At 54.6% G+C, this 6,440-nt stretch overlaps 1 long non-coding RNA gene across 1 annotated transcript; it reads right to left on the bottom strand.

The window, feature by feature from the left end:
• Positions 1 to 1,760: 1,760 nt before the first annotated feature.
• Positions 1,761 to 4,654, bottom strand: LOC127909607 (uncharacterized). Its single transcript, XR_008072197.1, has 3 exons — positions 4,588 to 4,654; positions 4,461 to 4,531; positions 1,761 to 1,771 (listed from the first exon to the last, which is right to left on the bottom strand). It is a non-coding gene; the product is annotated as an uncharacterized LOC127909607 (long non-coding RNA).
• Between the last annotated feature and the right edge of the window lie 1,786 nt (positions 4,655 to 6,440).

Genomic DNA, 6,440 nt, shown 5'->3' with positions numbered 1-6,440 from the left:
CCTCCTGCCTCTCTCTCCCCCCTCCTGCCTCTCTCCCTCCTGCCTCTCTCTCTCCCTCTCTGCCTCCTCCTCTCCCCTCCTTTACCCTCTCTCTCTCCTCCTGCCTCTCTCTCCTCCTCCTGCCTCTCTCTCCCCTCCTGCCTCTCTCTCCCCCTCCTGCCTCTCTCTCCTCCTGCCTCTCTCTCCCCCCTCCTTTACCCTCTCTGCCTTCCCTCCTGCCTCTCCCCCTCCTGCCTCTCTCCCCTCCTGCCTCTCTCCCTCCTGCCTCTCTCTCCCCTCCTGCCTCTCTCTACCCCTCCTTCCTCTCTCTCCCCTCCTTTACCCTCTCTTTCTCCCCTCCTGCCTCTCTCCCCTCCTGCCTCTCTCTCCCTCCCTTTACCCTCTCTCTCTCCCTTCCTGCCTCTCTCGCCCCTACTGCCTCTCTCTTCTCTCCTCCTGCCTCTCTCTCTCCCCCCTCCTGCCTCTCTCCCCCATCTCTCCTCTACTCTCTCTCTCTCCTTCCTCTTCTTCTTCGTCTGCTAAATCAAACAGGGAGACTCTAAGCATCAAACCCTGCAAGACAAGATGCAAATGGTTTATTTGTTGATATGTTTAGAGTTGTAATGTAGTGGGTTATAGAGCCCAGATGTTAGTTTACTGCAGCAGTGAGATACAGGCTGTTGCTGCAACAATTCTCTCTCTTTCTCCTTTACTCCATCCCTCTCTGACCCCTCTTTCTCTCCTCTGTCTCCCCCAAACTTTCTTTCTCTTTGTCTTTCTCACTCTCTCTCCATACCATCCCTCCGTATCCCTCTCTCGGTCTCTTAGTCCCTCTGTCTTCCCCTCTCACTCCCCCTTCTCTCTTCCCGCATTCTCTCTCTCCCTCACCTGCTCTAGCCCCTCTCTCTCTCTCTCACTCTCTCTCTCTCTCTCTTGCTCTCTTCCTCTCTCTCTCTGACAAATAGATGGATCTACAGTGTCACCTGGTGGTCAACAGAAGAAGGGACGGTAAACCCAGAGAGAGGAAGTTTGAGAGAGAGAATGCTGCTTCTTGAATTATTGACTCTCTCTCTCTCTCTCTCTCTCTCTCTCTCTCTCTCTCTCTCTCTCTCTCTCTCTCTCTCTCTCTATCTATCTCAATCTCTCACTCCCTCTCTCGTTAATCTCAACCAATCAATTAGCTGGGGAGAGAGGGACAAATATCAAAAGAGAGGGGATTGAGACAGAGAGGTGTGGAGAGAGAAAGAAAGAGAGAGAACAAACGAGCTTCATGTTTCATCTTTAACGATACCACTGTCTCTCCCTCCATGCACACATCCTGGACTCCGCCCTCTCATTTGACATAAGACAGACTGTCAAATTCTCGTTCTTCCACCACTGCAACATCGCAAAAGTCAGGTCCTCCCTCTCCCGTCCTGCCGCTGAAACCCTCATACATACATTCCTCTAACGTCTTGACTACTGAAACTCAATACTCTCCGGCATTAACTCAAGCCCCGTCCATAAGCTCCAACTCTGCAGCCCGACTCCTCACCCACACTAAGTCCTGGCAGCACATCACAAATGTCCACTGTGAACTCCACTGACTCCCTGTCTCCAAATGCATTGATTAAAATATCTTCTTTCTGACTTACAAAGCGCTTCACCACCTCCCCTTTACCTCTCAGCCTTCAGCACCTCCCCTTTACCTCTCAGCCTTCAGCACCTCCCCTTTACCTCTCAGCCTTCAGCACCTCCCTTTACATCTCAGCCTTCAGCACCTTGTTCCCCTTTACCTCTCAGCCTTCAGCACCTCCCCTTTACATCTCAGCCTTCACCACCTTGTTCCCTTTACCTCTCAGCCTTCACCACCTCCCCTTTACCTCTCAGCCTTCACCACCTCCCATTTACCTCTCAGCCTTCAGCACCTCCCCCTTTACCTCTCAGCCTTCACCACCTCCCCTTTACCTCTCAGCCTTCAGCACCTTGTTCCCTTTACCTCTCAGCCTTCAGCACCTCCCCTTTACCTCTCAGCCTTCACCACCTTGTTCCCCTTTACCTCTCAGCCTTCACCACCTCTCCTTTACCTCTCAGCCTTCACCACCTCCCCTTTACCTCTCAGCCTTCAGCACCTCTCCTTTACCTCTCAGCCTTCACCACCTTGTTCCCCTTTACCTCTCAGCCTTCAGCACCTCCCCTTTACCTCTCAGCCTTCAGCACCTCCCCTTTACCTCTCAGCCTTCAGCACCTCCCCTTTACCTCTCAGCCTTCACCACCTTGTTCCCCTTTACCTCTCAGCCTTCAGCACCTTGTTCCCCTTTACCTCTCAGCCTTCAGCACCTCCCCTTTACCTCTCAGCCTTCACCACCTCCCCTTTACCTCTCAGCCTTCACCACCTCCCCTTTACCTCTCAGCCTTCAGCACCTTGTTCCCCTTTACCTCTCAGCCTTCACCACCTCCCCTTTACCTCTCAGCCTTCAGCACCTCCCCTTTACCTCTCAGCCTTCACCACCTCCCCTTTACCTCTCAGCCTTCAGCACCTTGTTCCCCTTTACCTCTCAGCCTTCACCACCTCCCCTTTACCTCTCAGCCTTCACCACCTTGTTCCCCTTTACCTCTCAGCCTTCACCACCTCTCCTTTACCTCTCAGCCTTCACCACCTCCCCTTTACCTCTCAGCCTTCAGCACCTCTCCTTTACCTCTCAGCCTTCACCACCTTGTTCCCTTTACCTCTCAGCCTTCAGCACCTCCCCTTTACCTCTCAGCCTTCAGCACCTCCCCTTTACCTCTCAGCCTTCAGCACCTCTCAGCCTTCTCCCTTTACCTCTCAGCCCCCCTTTACCTCTCAGCCTTCACCACCTTGTTCCCCTTTACCTCTCAGCCTTCAGCACCTTGTTCCCTTTACCTCTCAGCCTTCAGCACCTCCCCTTTACCTCTCAGCCTTCAGCACCTCCCCTTTACCTCTCAGCCTTCAGCACCTCCCCTTTACCTCTCAGCCTTCAGCACCTTTTACATCTCAGCCTTCCACCTTTACCTCTCAGCCTTCAGCACCTCCCCTCTCAGCCTTCACCACCTCTCAGCCTTCAGCACCTCCCCTTTACCTCTCAGCCTTCACCACCTCCCCTTTACCTCTCAGCTTTCAGCACCTTGTTCCCCTTTTACCTCTCAGCCTTCACCACCTCCCCTTTACCTCTCAGCTTTCAGCACCTTGTTCCCCTTTTACCTCTCAGCCTTCAGCACCTCCCCTTTACCTCTCAGCCTTCACCACCTCCCCTTTACCTCTCAGCCTTCACCACCTCCCCTAAACCTCTCAGCCTTCAGCACCTTGTTCCCCTTTACCTCTCAGCCTTCACCACCTCCCCTTTACCTCTCAGCCTTCACCACCTCCCCTTTACCCCTCAGCCTTCAGCACCTCCCCTTTACCTCTCAGCCTCCCCTCACCGCCTTGTTCTCCTTCCCTTTTACCTCTCAGCCTTCAGCACCTCCCCTTTACCTCTCAGCCTTCACCACCTCCCCTTTACCTCTCAGCCTTCACCACCTCCCCTTTACCTCTCAGCCTTCACCACCTCCCCTTTACCTCTCAGCCTTCACCACCTCCCCTTTACCTCTCAGCCTTCACCACCTCCCCTTTACCTCTCAGCCTTCAGCACCTCCCCTTTACCTCTCAGCCTTCACCACCTCCCCTTTACCTCTCAGCCTTCAGCACCTCCCCTTTACCTCTCAGCCTTCACCACCTCCCCTTTACCTCTCAGCCTTCACCACCTCCCCTTTACCTCTCAGCCTTCACCACCTCCCCTTTACCTCTCAGCCTTCACCACCTCCCCTTTACCTCTCAGCCTTCACCACCTTTTACCTCTCAGCCTTCCCCCTTTACCTCTCAGCCTTCACCACCTCCCCTTTACCTCTCAGCCTTCAGCACCCCCTTTACATCTCAGCCTTCAGCACCTTTTACCTCTCAGCCTTCAGCACCTCCACCCTTTACCTCTCAGCCTTCACCACCTCCCTTTACCTCTCAGCCTTCACCACCTCCCCTTTACCTCTCAGCCTTCACCACCTCCCCTTTACCTCTCAGCCTTCAGCACCTTGTTCCCTTTACCTCTCAGCCTTCAGCACCTCCTTTACCTCTTTACCTCTCAGCCTTCACCACCTCCCCTTTACCTCTCAGCCTTCACCACCTCCCCCTTTACCTCTCAGCCTTCAGCACCTCCCCCTTTACCTCTCAGCCTTCACCACCTCCCCTTTACCTCTCAGCCTTCACCACCTCCCCTTTACCTCTCAGCCTTCAGCACCTCCCCTTTACCTCTCAGCCTTCAGCACCTCCCCTTTACCTCTCAGCCTTCACCACCTCTCAGCCTTCCACCTCCCTTACCTCTCAGCCTTCAGCACCTTGTTCCCCTTTACCTCTCAGCCTTCAGCACCTCCCCTTTACCTCTCAGCCTTCAGCACCTCCCCTTTACCTCTCAGCCTTCAGCACCTCCCCTTTACCTCTCAGCCTTCACCACCTCCCCTTTACATCTCAGCCTTCAGCACCTTGTTCCCCTTTACCTCTCAGCCTTCAGCACCTCCCCTTTACCTCTCAGCCTTCAGCACCTCCCCTTTACCTCTCAGCCTTCAGCACCTCCCCTTTACATCTCAGCCTTCAGCACCTTGTTCCCCTTTACCTCTCAGCCTTCAGCACCTCCCCTTTACCTCTCAGCCTTCACCACCTTTTACCTCTCAGTTCCCCTTTACCTCTCAGCCTTCACCACCTCCCCTTTACCTCTCAGCCTTCACCACCTCCCCTTTACCTCTCAGCCTTCAGCACCTTGTTCCCCTTTACCTCTCAGCCTTCAGCACCTCCCCTTTACCTCTCAGCCTTCAGCACCTTGTTCCCCTTTACCTCTCAGCCTTCAGCACCTCCCTTTACCTCTCAGCCTTCACCACCTCCCCTTTACCTCTCAGCCTTCAGCACCTTGTTCCCCTTTACCTCTCAGCCTTCACCACCTCCCCTTTACCTCTCAGCCTTCACCACCTCAGCACCTCCTTTACCTCTCAGCCTTCAGCACTGTGTTCCCTTTACCTCTCAGTTCCCCTTTTACCTCTCAGCCTTCACCACCTCCCCTTTACCTCTCAGCCTTCACCACCTCCCATTTACCTCACAGCCTTCACCACCTCCCTTTACATCTCAGCCTTCACCACCTCCCCTTTACCTCTCAGTCTTCACCACCTCCCACCTTTTACCTCTCAGCCTTCACCACCTCCCCTTTACATCTCAGCCTTCACCACCTCCCCTTTACCTCTCAGCCTTCACCACCTCCCCTTTACCTCTCAGCCTTCACCACCTCCCCTTTACCTCTCAGCCTTCAGCACCTCCCCTTTACCTCTCAGCCTTCAGCACCTCCCCTTTACCTCTCAGCCTTCACCACCTCCCCTTTACCTCTCAGCCTTCAGCCTTCACCACCTCCCCTTTACCACCTCTCAGCCTTCAGCACCTCCCCTTTACCTCTCAGCCTTCACCACCTCCCCTTTACCTCTCAGCCTTCAGCACCTTGTTCCCCTTTACCTCTCAGCCTTCAGCACCTCCCTTTACCTTTCACCACCTCCCTTTACCTCTCAGCCTTCAGCACCTTTTTACCTCTCAGCCTTCAGCACCTCCCACTTTACCTCTCAGCCTTCAGCACCTCCCCTTTACCTCTCAGCCTTCACCACCTCCCCTTTACCTCTCAGCCTTCACCACCTCCCCTTACCTCTCAGCCTTCACCACCTTGTTCCCCTTTACCTCTCAGCCTTCACCACCTCCCCTTTACCTCTCAGCCTTCACCACCTCCCCTTTACCTCTCAGCCTTCACCACCTCCTTTACATCTCAGCCTTCCCACCTTTTACCTCTCAGCCTTCACCACCTCCCCTTTACCTCTCAGCCTTCAGCACCTCCCCTGCCTTCAGCACCTTGTTCCCCTTTACCTCTCAGCCTTCAGCACCTCCCCTTTACCTCTCAGCCTTCACCACCTCCCCTTTACCTCTCAGCCTTCAGCACCTTGTTCCCCTTTACCTCTCAGCCTTCACCACCTCCCCTTTACCTCTCAGCCTTCACCACCTCCCCTTTACCTCTCAGCCTTCAGCACTGTGTTCCCCTTTACCTCTCAGCCTTCACCACCTCCCCTTTACCTCTCAGCCTTCAGCACCTCCCATTTACCACCTTCACCACCTCCCCTTTACATCTCAGCCTTCACCACCTCCCCTTTACCTCATCACCACCTCCCTTTACCTCTCAGCCTTCACCTCCCCTTTACCTCTCAGCCTTCACCACCTCCCCTTTACCTCTCAGCCTTCACCACCTCCCCTTTACCTCTCAGCCTTCACCACCTCCCCTTTACCTCTCAGCCTTCACCACCTCCCCTTTACCTCTCAGCCTTCAGCACCTTGTTCCCTTTTACCTCTCAGCCTTCAGCACCTCCCCTTTACCTCTCAGCCTTCACCACCTCCCCTTTACCTCTCAGCCTTC

Source organism: Oncorhynchus keta, chromosome 19, assembly GCF_023373465.1.
Source record: "Oncorhynchus keta strain PuntledgeMale-10-30-2019 chromosome 19, Oket_V2, whole genome shotgun sequence".
NCBI lineage: Eukaryota > Metazoa > Chordata > Actinopteri > Salmoniformes > Salmonidae > Oncorhynchus > Oncorhynchus keta.
The sequence above is the reverse complement of the archived record's forward strand: the minus strand, read 5'-3'. Positions and strand labels throughout refer to the sequence as shown.